The 14,960-nt window shown below is 41.6% G+C and overlaps 1 pseudogene; it reads left to right on the forward strand.

The window, feature by feature from the left end:
• The window catches only part of LOC122545411 (centrosome-associated protein 350-like), a 1,525,564-nt pseudogene that overhangs the window by 22,946 nt on the left and 1,487,658 nt on the right, over positions 1 to 14,960 (forward strand).

Here is a 14,960-nt window from a genome sequence, read left to right on the forward strand (position 1 = left end):
TGTGTGCTGTCTGTTGATGTGCATGTGATGCAGTTGTCCTTTATTTTTCCTCTGGCATCCCAGAGAGCTATCAACCAGACGGTGGCTAGTGTGATGGTAGTCACTGATGAATCCTCTTGATGACTCAAATGGACTGGTAAACCCGAAGGACCTTTTAGGCCTTGGCGAGTATGTTGCGAAGCTGTTGTCTGGATTGTCAGGTTTGGCAGGTTCATCAGCCTTTAGGCTGCTGTGTCCAGTCAGTCCATTGTTGTTTAAATTTAAGAGTGGGAATGGTATTGTAGAAGATTGGCTTTTGGGAATAGTAGAGGAAACATGAGCCCATCAAGTAAGGATGGCTGTTTATCCTCATGAAGGGCTTGTGCCGGAATCATGGACTCTCCTCTTTGGATGTTGCCTGACGTGCTGTGCTTTTCCAGTGCCACACTTTTTGACTCTGTTTATCCCTAATGCCGACTAAGTCCGACAGATTGTTTAAAGCAGAGCTTCAGCAAACAGATACTTGATGGCATGAAATCTGCAGTGTTAAATGGTTTAAGTGATGTCTCATTTTGGCAGTTGTCAACATTTGTGATTATGTAAATGTTGTGCTTTCAGTGCTCACGAGGAGTCCTCAAAGAAAAGCACAAGCTCTCCATTGTTCCATTCCACTGTGAGTTCTATGTCTCAGAGCACTTTTCAGAATGGCGCAGTGATAACATCCAGCAAGGGGAAAAGGCAGCTGCGTGCTACTACCTCCACACGTTCACCTTCTCTAGCCGACGTCAGTGTTACTGCAGCCAGGCCCTCCACATCCTCTGCTGCAGGTTGGAACTCTCGGAATCATGTCTTCTGTAACTGTCATTTGTTTGTCCTAAACATCGCCATGGGAGTAGGTTTTTTTAAAATAAAACCCTGAGTAAGTAGACAACCAAGGTGAAGTGAGAGGCATAGTGATGATTGGAAGAAATGATGAGGTGCCACGCGACGTGGAAGCAGGTGCTTTTTCATTCAAGTGGTCGGATCCTGTCTGAGGAACATGAAGCAGAAGTAGCCTATTCAGCCTGTTGAGCCAGCCCCTGTCATTCAGTACAATCGTGGCTGATCAGTGCTTCAGTATCGTTTTAGCCACCCTGTTCCCATGACCCCATACACTGTTGGAAATCAAATCCTGTCAATTTTTACATAAAACATACTTGATGACTATGCTTTCACAGCTCTCTGTGGTAGTGAATTCCAAAGGTTCATGACCCTGAAGCAGCAACAGAATTGTCATCAGCTCAGACCGAAGTGACATGCTCTCATTTTTAAGTGGTCCCACCAGTCCTAGACTCCCCAACGGGGGAAATGTTACCTACATCCACCCTTTAAGTATTTCGTAGATTTCAATGAAATCAATTCAAAATGCTGGAGAATGCAGGTCCAGTTTTCCCAATCTCTCCCCATGAGAATGTCCTGGATACAAGTCTGGTGAACCTTTGTTGCATTCCTGATCATTCACCAGGACCCAAATACAATGATTGGGTTTGGATCTTCTGCACGCTTTGCTATTTGTTGTATCCTGTGAATCTCACGAAAATTTCAATGTCTTGTCCCTTGTCATTTTTTATGCAGTTCCCGAACTTGTTTTGAATCCTGGAGAGGCGTGCAGTTAACCTCATGATCCCAATGCATTATTTAACTAATTGTAAAAATTGTAATTACACTTTTCATTTTGGTTATTGCAGCCTCGATGCTCAGCTCCCCGCCAAGTGTCCAACACCACATGACTGCTCAACACACTTACTTGGATGCTATAGAAGAGTCCATCCGTCAGCTATCGGAGATAGACACGACTCGGGGAGTAGCCCTCGCTCAACAAGAGACTGTGTCGTTGGCTCAGATCCTAAAGGTACGGGTCTATGCCTTGTGCTGTTTCAGAAATGATTTTGTAAAATTGTCTTAAGTGACAATGGCTGCGCTCGTTTTCCAAACCAGGCAATATTCTGAGCAACGTTCTTCAGTTACATCAGGCAAACAAAGATTTTTCCAAAACTAAAGATTAAATTTACTTACTCTGGTGTTGTGTTGTACCAGGACAATGCCTAATCTTAAATATGCAGATATTAGCATCGAACCTGCGCATGACTGCACTTTACAAGTTGACTGATAGAAGCAGGGCAAACTTGCCAAGTTTTCAAGAAATTTCAGCTTTATAAAATTTATGCCATTATGATGAGATTTATGAGAAAATATTTTTTTTTATTTATAAAGTTGCAATCTGAAAATTAATTGATTAAAATCTTGTCATTTGTTACTCTTAAGATTTTGGTGCCTTTGCATTTCAATTGTTACTCTCTCTCTCTGGACACTGCAAATTTAAATACCAGTTTTTCACAGAGCAGAGCAGTTGAATGTAGAGTGATGGTTCCTATTTAATCTTTGTTTGTGTCCAGGCCCAACAGCAGAGACATGAGCACGACATAGCCCTGCTGAAGCTGAAGGCCGAGCAGGAAGCTGCTGCAAGTCAGAGGCAGCTAGAGGAGGCCAGACAGAAAGCTGTACAGGTACTTGAACATGTAACAGGTGTCTGGAAATGCAAGGAATTCAGTGTTGACTGCTTCTCACCGTGCAATAAGAACAAACAAATTATATTTATAAAGTGCCTTTAACATTGAAGTCAAACCTCTCCCCACCCCTGCCCTGTTCTGCTCCACCAGTAAATTGCCCCTCTCACCAAAAGCACATCATGAGGATATCAGGAAGCTCAACATCATCCATTACAAAACATCAGCATGATTTGAATCATGTCCACCACCTTAAGTGCCTATTCCCTCTGTCATCTGTATATGGTAGCAACAAGGTGCACCATCTATAAGATGCTCTGCAATACCTCATTGAATGCTCCTTTGACAGACCTAGACTCATGACCTATTCTGCCTGGAAGAACAGGGCAGCAAATGCCTGGGAACGCCGCATATAGTCATGACTTAAAAAAATATTTGGTTTTCCTTTGCTGCCTACAATGGTCTGACATACATTGGGAGTATCTTGCAGCCACATGGACTGCCGTGGTTTAAGAAGATCACTAACTTTCACTTTTTAATGCCAGTTGTGGTTGGACAGTCAGTGTCAGGGATATCTACATCCTGAGAATGAATTAAATAATTAATTCCTGCTTTTTTAGTTCTGAATGGTCTGGTTTTTAGTTTTAAGGTTGAATACATCTCCCCATCATGGAAACAATCTCGCAATACCATGACCAAGTTAAATCAAAAAAACCAAAGAACTGCAAATACTGGAAATCAAAAAAACAAAATCACACTATGACAAGGTTACTGTGCTTATATGTGCCATTGGAGGAGAGGGAAAGGCTTAAAAGCTTGATTGTAAAACAGAAGCTGTGTCAGTGAGCTTACATTGCATGATGAAACATGGATCATAAGTCAATTCCACATTGCATTTTAGTAGTGCTTTGTCTCTTGATTAAAGTATCTGAATTATCAATTGCTGGACGTGAAAACCTCTCTTTGTGTTCTCAGGCATGTGCAGAAACTCTGCAGCAGTTTGTACAGGTTCGCCAAGAGATGCTGCAAGAGTCCACAACTAAAATGATCGCTCAGCAGGTGGAACTTGCAAGGCTGATGGCTGATACAGCACGTCAGGTTACAGAGGTACTTTCTTCAAGTGTACTTGGCAAGATGGCCCTTTCCCCCAGTCAAGCTGAAGAGCCAGTACTTTCTGGAGTTTTGAAGGAATTTCTCTCATACAGTTGCTGCATTGAGTTAATTGTCACTGCAGTTTGAAATTATTTCATTCCTCTAATGTAGTAAACTGTCAAGGAAGAGCAGGGCAAAGCTTAACAGCATACCATATGATATTAAGAAAGATGACCAACTGCTTGGTCAAAGAAATAGGTGAGATAGAATGTTGGAAAGAAAGAAAATGTTACTATTTGAGCTGTGTTAGAACAGAATTGCATAGCTGATGACAATGCAGCTGAAAGCTTCAGTGCTGAGCTGGGGTGGTGAAAATGAAAATGCTAAAATGGGGAACGTAGACACTTCAAAAGTTTCAAAGATTGAAGGAAATTGCAGAGATAGAAAGAAAAAATATGTACGGAAGGACAGGACTTCTTATACTGAAGCTGTTGGCAAGTCATGAATCAGCAAGCACGAGGATCATGGGTAAAAGGGGCTTGGTATGAGGGTGAGGTATGTGGAGCTTTTGAATATGTTGAAGTTGATGAAAGTTCAGTCAAGAGAACATTGAAATAGTCATGTCTGGAAGTGAACAAATAAGTAAACAGCTGAGGGTGCAATTTTGGGTCATGTGATGGAAGAGTTTACTGAAGGTAAGAATTCCCATTGGATGAGCTCTGAAGGAGCTTTCCTTTATTCATGGAGGGAATTGCCTTCGTATTCGTGACTGCATAGCTGTGATTGATTGATAAATGCCATCGGAATCAGTATATAAAACCCCATTTTCACTCCTTTTCACAACGTCTGAGATCTTTTAGCACATTGTATCATACTCCCCTTTGGAGAAAAGAAAGCATGAAATGGAGCCTTAAGGAATCGGAGCAGGAGTAGGGTATTCGTCCCCTTGAGCTTGCTCCCCCATTCTATCAGATCATGGCTGGGCCAACCCAGGCCTCAACTTGTCTTTTATGCTTGATCCTCATAGCCCTCAACTGCTTAATATTTCAAAAATCTATCTACCCTCTTTTAAAATAATTTGAGATAGAATCATAGAATCCCTACTGTGTGGAAACAGGCCCTTCGGCTTAGCAAGTCCACACCCACCCTCCAAAGAGTAACCCAACCAGACCCATTCCCCTATCCCATTTAGCTGTCACAATTCTTTGGGCGAGAGAATTCCAGCCATTCACTGAGAAAGAAAAATACCTTTACTTTTTTTAAAATGAATGTTCCCTTCTGTAATGTCCCCTGGGTTGAGACTTCACTAGTACGAGAACATCTAGTCAACATCAACCCCTGTCAAGCTCCTCAGAACATTGTTTCCATAAGATAACCCGTTATTTGTCCAGACTCTATTGAATAATGACCTAACCTATTCTTGACAGACCAACCTTTTCATCCTCGAAGCAACTAAATTAATCTTTTTTTGAGTGGCCTCCAATGCTAGTTTATCCTTTCTTAAATATGAGAACAAAAATTGTATAAAGTACTCCAAGTGAGGTCTCAGCAACAGCCATTGTGGTTAACCAATCCTCAGTCCATGCTAATACATGACCCCCGATACCGTGAGCTCCTATCTTGTGCAATTGACTTTTATGTAGCACCTTATCAAATGCATTTTTAAAATCCCAATACAGAACATCATCAGATTCTCCTTTATCAGCTCTACTTGTTATCTCCTCAATGAACTCGAGCAAAGTTGTCAAATATAGTTCCCTTTCACAAAATCCAGTCTACCATGTTTCATCATAAGCTTTTCCAAATGTCCTGCTATTTCTTCCTTTAATAATCAACTCTGCTGTTCTGCCAAAACAGAAATTAAACTAACTTTCCTGATTTCTGTCTCCCTCCCTTCTTGAACAGGCGCATCAATCCACTAGAAGCTCCCTGTATCCACTGATTCGGGAATAATTCAAAAGATGCCTTGAATATCTCTGCAGCCAGTTGCCTTAAAAAATGTTTGATACAGGCCATTAGGTCCTGTCTGCCTTTAATCGTATTAGTTTGTCATTACCTTGTCCCTTGTGACAAAGACTGTTGCAGCATTTTTCCTCCCATGAATACCTTGCTTTTTGCTATCTTTGGGATGATAACGGTATTCTCCTCCATGAAAACTAATGTAAAATATTGGTTTAAATTATCTGCTGTTTTCCCAGTACACATTATCAATTCCCGAATCAGAACCTCCAAGGGTTCGAAGCTCACTTTAGCTACTCACTTTTTACATACCTGTAGAAACTTTTGCCTTTCGTTTTTGTTTCTTGTCAATTTAATTTTATGATCAATTTTTTTCCTTTCTCGTCCTCCGCTGTTGTGTCGTTCTTTTCCTGTTGGTACTGTCCTTGACTGCCTTTGTTACCCACGGGTGGTTCAGCTTTCTCTTAGAGTTCTCCTTTTTGCCTCAAATAAAATTTTGCTCAGCGTTATGAGAAAAGCCCATCATATCTCAGTGACCGAGCATGTGAATTTTTTTTAACTGGATGCTTCAATTTTAATGACGTTCTCATTGGTTTTTGCTGTTTCAAAGAAGAGCTGAGATCATCTGGAAAGGAGGTGGCAGCTGATTCAGTATTAGTTCCAGAATTAATTTGAATACTTGCAAAAAGAAATTATTTGCAATATTGTGAGAGCAGGGGTCTAGCCAAATAGCTATTCCAAAGAGGCGGCACACATGTGATGGGTTGAGTAGGGGCCTCTGATTTCAAAAGCATGATGTGATCCAAGTTGTCTTCTAATCTGTGCTGTGCTCATTCTTTCTGGTTTAGATGACTGAATTGGCATGTGCACAGGTCGCAGCAGGATCTCTGACTGCCACAAACCTACCTCATGGAACAGCTCCTGTGCCAGTGACAGTGCTGTTGGACCAACAGAGGCAGCAGGATTCAGACTTCATGAACCAACTTCGAACCAGAGCTGAACCTGACAGGTAAGGTTTTTCCACTGCCCCAACCTGATCAATAATATTTAGCTTCTTGGCTTAATAACCTGAGGCTTGTTGCTTGATGCGATGCACAGTTTTTGATGTTTTTCCTCTTATCTGTGATCAGGAGAGGCAGGGTCAATGCACTCAGTCTTTTAGGAAAAAAGGAGGTGGCTCAGTAGTCAACACTGCTGCCTCACAGCGCCAGGGACCCAGGTGACTCCAGCCTCAGATGACTATCTGTGTGGAGTTTGCACATTCTCCCGTGTCTGCATGGGTTTCCTCTGAGTGCTCCGGTTTTCCCCCACAATCCCAAGATGTGCAGGTGAGGTAAATTGGCCGTGCTAAATTGCCCATAGTGTTCAGGGATGTGCAGGTTTGGTGCATTAGTCAGGGGTAAATGTTGAGTAATAGTGTTAAGAGATAGGTTTGGTTGAGATACTCTTCAGAGGGTTGGTGTGGATTTGTTGGGCCGAAGGGCCTGTTTCCACACTGTAGGAATTCTATTCTATTCTATGATCAGAGTAATTTTGGGGATCTAACAGGATCCTGGTATTCAGAGGGCATTCTGTTCATTAAAATAGTATTGTGCACTCTTACCTTCTGCAGCAATTTGAGGTAGACTGCTCTGTACAATTTCTTCAAACATTTTGTTCTGGAACCAATCAGGGACTTGGTAATATGATTGATTAATGAGTTCAAAATTGAAGACCCTTTTGGTAAGATTCAATGCAGCATAATAGAATTTAGCTTTAGGCGAAGGAATTTGGTTCTTTTACTAGTTTCTAAAGTTAAAGGCAGTCACAAGGGTATAAAGTAATAGTGAGCTAAATGGGAATGGGATGAGTGGTTAGAATGTTAAAGCAGAAGAACATATTTAGTTATTTCATAATTCGCAACAATGTACATTTATTTATAATAGAAATGCACGAGGAAAAGATGGCAACAGCGGTGCATAGCTAAAGGAATTGTGGGTGACATCAAATTGAAAGAAAAGATATACAAAACTGCAAAGGTGGTGGTAGGCCAGAAAATTTGAGAATTTCAAACTAGCGAAGGATGAACAAAAACTGCTGGAAGATACTTTGTTCCTTATGATAGAGACTATTATAACATCTTACCTCCCATTATATACTTTGCTTATTTCCCATCTTTGGGATGGTAACAGTATCTTCTGGATTTGTAAGATAATTGGTCAAATTATCCCACGAGTTACTCAGCCTGAAACAAAGTGCTCTTGTGATGCTGTGGTCATGTCTCCAACTTTGAGCCAGAGGCCTGGATAAGTCCCATCTGCTCCAGAAGTATTGATTAGGAAAGAAACATGAGACAAACTTCAGTAATTGAATGTACAATCTTGATGGTCTCTGGAAGTTCCAAACTTGACTGTTTTGTATCCTCACTTGAGGCCTGATCTCAATTAACCCATCTCATTTAAACTGAATTGCCTTTTCTTGTGTTGAATATAATTGAGGTTTGTCCTGTCAGCATGCTCCCTTGTGCAAAATCTGTTGCAACCTGTCAAAGAACAAGATTGTAAACTCAGATTCGCTGATAGCCTGTTCAAGGGACAGTACGTGCTGCAGTATTGATCCCATTTTCCATTGAACTGAGACAGGAGATGGTGAGCTTGCTGACATGTCGTTCACGGAAAAAACTGTTTTAATTTAAAAAATTGCCATGGCTGTGGTGGAATTGAATCCAGAGACTTAGCTGGAAGTAGCTGATCGTTGTTTCTTTCTTTGTTTCATCTCAGAAAGAATGAGTGCAGTCCAACACCAGCTGGATCTGCAGAGAAACTGCCGGACACTAAAATGCGTAACTCCACTTTGTTAGACAGTCTGTCTGAGTCATCCAGACTCAAACATCATGATCGGAGGTGGGCACTTTATGTTCGCTGTGGATGCTTTTACATAGTATAATATTAATCCATAACATATTTCTTGAGTACTGAAAACAACAAACACTGGAGATCACAGTGGGGAGATGATGGCCCAGTGGTATTATTGCTGGACTGTTAATCCAGAGATCCAGATAACATCCCGGAGAACTGGGTTCAAATTGTTCGAATTGAATTCAATAAATATCTGGAATTAAGAATCTAATGACCATGAATCCTTTGTCGACAGTTGGGAATCATCCATTTGATTCACTAAAATCATATAGGTCGGAAACTACCATCCTTGCCTAGTTTGGCCTACATGTGACTCCAGACACACAGCACTGAGGTTGACTCTGAACTGCCCTCTGGGCGTGTTAGGGATGGACAATAAATGCTGCCTAGTCAGTGACACCCTCATCCCATAAACATATATTTTTTTTAAATCCATGGAGAGAGCAAGCTAACATTTTGAGTCTAGATGACTCCTCATCAGAGCTCTGAAGAGTCATCTTGACTCAATGTTAGCTTGCTCAGTCTCCATGAATGCTGCCTCACCTGCTGTGAGCTCCAGCATTTGTTGTTTTAAGTACAGATTCCACCATCTGCAGTGATTTCCTTATATATTTCTTCTGTATTTTGTTTATTAAATTCCCCCTAAATTGCAGCTCCTACTCAACACCTTAACTTACAGAGTACTGTGACCCTGGTGCCAAAAGCCTCCATTGACTTGTTCAATCACACCATACGTTGGGGCAATTGCAAAATGCCACTGTGGCTGAAAGGAATAGAATCAGAGTCATACGACATGGAAACGGACGCTTCGGTCCAACTCGTCCATGCCAACCAAATTTCCCAAAATAAACTAGTCCAATTAGCCTGCATTTGGCCCATATTCCTCAACCTTTCCTATTCGTGTACCTCTCCAAATGCCTTTTAAATATTGTAACTGTACTTGCATCCACCACTTCCTCTGGCCGTTCATTCCATGTATGAGTCAACCTCTTTGTGAAAAAGTTGGCAACTGATAGTTTCACTGTTGCCTACGGTGAGTGAATCGCTAGGGATTATTGTTCATTCAGGACCACCCCTTGCTGAGCATGGCTCAGGGCCTCAAGAGATTCCAAAATGTGGCTTCAGCCTCCTTGTGGGTTACCACATGCTCCTCAAGGCCTTGTGTTTGAGAAGCGCAGGTATTAATGGATGGGCGTGCTATGGAAGGAAGGAAGGAGGCGGCGTTCATTAATTAATTAATTTATGGAATGTGGGTGTCACTGGCTGTGCGAACATTTATTGGCTAATTCTAATGCCCTTGAGAAGGTGGTTGCGAGCTCCCTTTTTGAATCACTGCAGTCCGTGTGTTGTAGGGCCGACTGGTAGTGCTGTTGGGAAGGAGTTCCAGAATTTTGGCCCAATGACACTTAAGGACAGCTGAAAGATTTTCAACTCAAGATGGTAGTGGCTCGGAAGGGAACCTGTAGGTGGTGGTGTTCCCATGAATCTGCTTCCCTTGTCCTTCGAAATGGTATTGGTCATGGGTTTGGAAGATCCATATCGAAGTATTATGAATTTCTGCAGTGTATCTTGTTGATAGTACACACTGCTGCCCTGGGCATTAGTGGTGGAGGGAGTGAATGTGGCCCCAATCACGTAGTCTGCTTTTTCCAGATGCCGTCAAGCTTCTTCAGTGTTCTTGGAGCTGCACCCAAACCAAGCCAAGTAGCGAATAGTCTATTGCACTTCTGACTTGTGGCTTGTAGATGGTGGACAGGCTTCAGGGATTCGGGAGGTGGTTTATTTTTGCAGGATTCATTGCCTCTGACCTTGTCTTGTGGCCACAGTAGTTAGATGGCTAGTCCAGTTCAATTTCTAGTCAATAGTAACCCCCCAGAATGTTGATGGTGGGGAATTTGGTGATAAAAATTAGTCACTAGCAGTAAATGACACCGGATCATCAGGTTATAAAGAAAAGTTGAGCATGGGTTTATTTCTGGGGTTACAGAATGGAGATGTGTTAGATACGTGTAGAACCATGAACAGATCACCCTTGGAGCACAGCAAACAGTTCTGACCTTCATATTGTAATATGGATGTAGAGGCAGTAGGGAATATATTAAAAATGTTGGAATTATATCAAAACTGGAATTATATCAAAACTGAATTTTAATCCATCAAGCAAGATTGGACAGTCTTATCTTGTTGAAAAAGAGTGACATGGTCGAGGCCATTAAAGTTATGTCGGGGTTTGATAGGGTTGACATAGAAAAGATATTTCTGCTTTTGAATGACACTGTCCACTGGAGCTATGGATACAATAGTAGTCACTATTACATCCAACAGGGAATTTGCTGGGGAGGAGGTGGGGGGTGGAGCGGGGGGCAGTGGGGAAGGTCTTTACCCAGAAAGAGGTTTGAATAATTGAAGCAAACAACAGATGAATTCAAGAAGAAGCTTGGAATACAAGTTATCGAAGAAAAATATGTTGATGGGTTTAGGTGGAGAGATACAGAAGGAGGCCTGTGTAAATCACAAATACCGAGACTCTGGTTTTGTGTTCTAAACCTGTGCATGTGTGTTGATCTGTGACATTTCTATGGCAGCAGTGGCAGCAGTAAACAAGACAGCCCATCCTTACCATTCTTGGAGAAAAGCAGAACCTCCCACCATACAAAGGGAAACAGCTCTATTGAAGAGGTGGTTCCAACAGCAGCTGACAACTTGATCCGCAGTGACAGTCTGCCTTCATTACCTGGTGAGAAAGGCGAATTCTTTAACCAGAAATGATGTTTTGTCCTTCCACTGATCTCATGGCTTAAATGGGGAATGGTGTCTCTTCAGTTAACTGATTCAAATCAACCAAATCAATTGCCACGTAAGCACTCCTTCCATACCCAAAGGACATGTAGGTCAAATAGTAACATGTCTTGCACTGATTTATTTCAAGTTCCCTTTATTCAGTCATGTGCTTAAGCTATTCAATCCAACTTTCTTGTGTTCCCCTTGGATCTGTGGTTGTGCATAAGGAAACTTCCTCATGTCCCCTTAAACAATGTGTGATTCAACATAACAGTTGTGTTGAATCGATAATTGTAACCCAACTCTGCTCCTTGGGCAGATAACTAATCCAAGGATTCTAGCTCGGCCTTGAACTTCATGTTCCAGTTCTAAATCTTTCAGTGAGCAATGGAAAATAACAAAGAACAATGTCAATCATTTATTGTCTCTCCAGATTCTGTTTCTGTTGCCATTGAGTACTCTGTTAAGTTCGATGACTCAATGACTGAAGATGACACTGAAGAGAAATCCTTCCGTCCCCTTCTGCCATCAAAGAGCCATCGCTGCTTGAAAATGGGGAAGAAACGCAGCCAGCAGGATGATTCTGATGAAGACATACTGCAGGATCAATCGGCTTCAGTAGCTGTAAAAGTGAGTTCTCCCATGGGTTAGCCAAGGGTGAGTGGTGGTGCCAATTAGTGGGATCTCAGTGCTTGGAATAGTTGCTACTTTCCATGTTCTAGGTATCTTGCCATGAGATTCAGATGTAGAGGATGAGGAGCAGCTGGAGCAATGAGTGTAAGGCAAGTGTTGGGCAAGGGCTGTTTTTTTAAATGATAAGTACCACTCGCTAACAATGTGCCCACAGTTTATAAATCTTGAAGAGGAATTAATCTTTTACATTGTTAATCTTTGTGATCGAGTTACCATGCAGTGAAGACAGAGATTAATATTTACGGGGATTCCTTGCTCACCTAGTCAGGTAAACACAAGCTAAATTTGACTGAATTTACAACTTTCTACTGTCCATTAAAGGTGGTAACAAGATGCAAAAGACAAGTGGTGCTTGCAGAGGAATTTGATTTGAACAAGAGACATTTGTGCAGATAATAAGAGATATTCTAATTGGAAGGATATGGTTAGTGATATCTTGCATGGATCTATGTTGGAGCCCTAACTATTCAGTATTCACAATGAAAGGAAAGCCACATTCAAAATTTGGGGCCACTCCACAGATTAGAGGCAATCTCGAGTGTCGGTCGATGGAAGCATAAAATCAGAAAGCAATCTTGATAGTTTAAATAAATGAAAAAGTTTATGTCAGCAAGTGAGAGGTTGGATCAAACTAGGATATTTCTTGATTGTGAAAATCGAGAGATAGTGGAGTTTAAAGAAACTTGATGGGGGTGATCCAGCTGTATACAGTTCATGAAAATGTCACAAACAGGCTCAGAAATGTGATCAAGGGGCCAGTGGAATGTTGACATTTATGTCCAAAGAAGACTCGAAAACAAAGGATTAGAAGTCATGCTTCAGCAGTTCAAAATCTGGTCAGACTAAGCCGTCAGGGCTGGGCACCATGGCTTAAGAAGAGTATCACTCTTAGTGGAAGTGCAATGTAGACTTACTGTAGTGATACTTGGGTTCTGAGGCTTAATTTAAGAAGAGAGATTAAATAGACAAAATGGTGGAGTCAGAACATTGATATTGTGGAACACTTTTGCACATGGAAATGGATGAAGTTTGAAACTCACTTCCACAAACAGTGATTGATTTGAAATCAGTTACAAACTTTAAATCTGAGATTGGTAGATTTTTAACCAAAATGCTGAAGGATTATGGGACAAAGACAGGGATTTGTCATGATGTTGAAGATTACCATGATTTGGGTGAATGGTGGAATAGGCTCAAGAAGCTAAATAGCCACCTCCTGGTTAATGTTGATGTAACCATGACACCCTTATTCTCTGTATGTGCAACTCCTATTCTGTTTTTGGTTATTTATCAGAACCTGGCAGCAAATTAGTAACTGGAGTCCTGACCATAAAATTATCAGTATGAGGGACTTTGCCAGTCTTAATGTGTTTTACAGATGATGAAATGAGACAGTCCGCATTTACTCATCCTGATAAATATTGGGATAGTTTGATGTGATCACTTGTGATGCAGCATGATTGGCATGTCTGATGATACTCCAACTCCTTTTAATTGTTGTTGTTGTCTGCACTCAGTCCTGAGTTTTCATGGATTATGGGGCAAGTTTTGCTTGGGTCAGGGGAAGCAGATCACTTCACTCTGTATTGTTTGTTCTCCTGTCTTTCGCTATTCAGCATGATTTGAGCCTGCCCTTCTCTGGCGGACAAGACAGTTTCTCTCAATTCACCATGGCGATGGTGCGACAATACATGGAGGGGGAGGAGATGCGTGCCCAGCACCAGGTGTCACTCCTCAAGCTGAGAGAACAAGCCTTGAAGGAGAAGACCAAAGCAGAGCTGGCCTGGTTGGAGCACCAGAAAAAGTGAGTAGCTGACCTATGCAGTGATGTTAAGCTGAATAGCCTTTCAAAAATGCAATGTAAGAATGTGCAGATACTTCTAGTAATCCTTTCCGGATAAGGGAGAAAGCTGGTGTCTTTTCTCATTGCAGTGAGGCTGTTGTGCAGAAGTTAGGTATTCACGTCATCTTTCCCCTTTTCACTATTTGGATTGAGTAGAATAAAGGCAATTTTGATTTTTTTTTTCAAATTTTTAAGTTTGTTCTTTGAATTTGGGATGTTTCCGGTAATGCTGGTATTTATTTACTATCCCTCATTCTCGAAATGGTCATGGTGGTGAGCTGCCTTGAGCCACTGCAGTCTGCTTGGTCAATATAAACATATCAACTCGCAAGTGCTGTTAGGTTTGGAGTTCAGGGCTCTGGAATAGATTGATGCAAGACTGTTGTCCTAACCCACGGGTCAGGATTTTAAACAAATTATTTCAATGGATTTCTTCGCTGCTGGTAAGGCCAGTATTGTTAGTATTGTTATCCATCCTTCATTGCACTTGAGAAGGTGATAGTGAGCCATTTCCTCAAACATCTGCAGTTCACCTGCTACAGGTACAACCACAATGCTGACAGGAAAGGAGTACCTGGGATTTTGATCCTATAGCAGTGAAGGAATGGTATATTGCTAAGTCAGGATGTTGTGTGGCTTGGAGAGGAATTTACAAGTAATGGTGTTACCATGTTATCTACTGTCTGTGTCATTTTAGGTGGTAGATGTTGCAGGCTTTGAAGATGCTGTTAAAAGAATTGAGTGAGTTCCTGCAGTGCATCATATAGTGCACATAGCTCTCACTGTTTATTGGTGAAGGGCGTGAATGTATCGATTGGTGAATATGATGCTGATCAAGCAGGTTGCTACATCCTATTTGGTGTTGTTTCTTGGGCATGTACTGGGGAGACAGGAAGTAAGTTACTTAGTGAAGAATTTTCAGCTTCTGACCTGGTTTTGTTGACACAGTATTGTTTAGCTGATCAGGTTCAGTTTCAGGTCGAGGGTAACTCTAATGTGAATTGTGAGGGAAGCAGTGATGATAATACCACTTCATATCAAAAGGATTGCAAGAGATGGTCAATGCTTGGTAGGTATGGTGTGCATGCCATCCATGCTGCCGTAACACTGTAGTCACATATGCCATACTAGCTGTGGGCAGAAGATTTCCTTCTTCAAAGTCCCTCCATG

Source organism: Chiloscyllium plagiosum, unplaced genomic scaffold, assembly GCF_037043375.1.
Source record: "Chiloscyllium plagiosum isolate Xiang-an unplaced genomic scaffold, Cpla_swu_hap1 HiC_scaffold_9, whole genome shotgun sequence".
In the NCBI taxonomy this organism is placed as follows: domain Eukaryota; kingdom Metazoa; phylum Chordata; class Chondrichthyes; order Orectolobiformes; family Hemiscylliidae; genus Chiloscyllium; species Chiloscyllium plagiosum.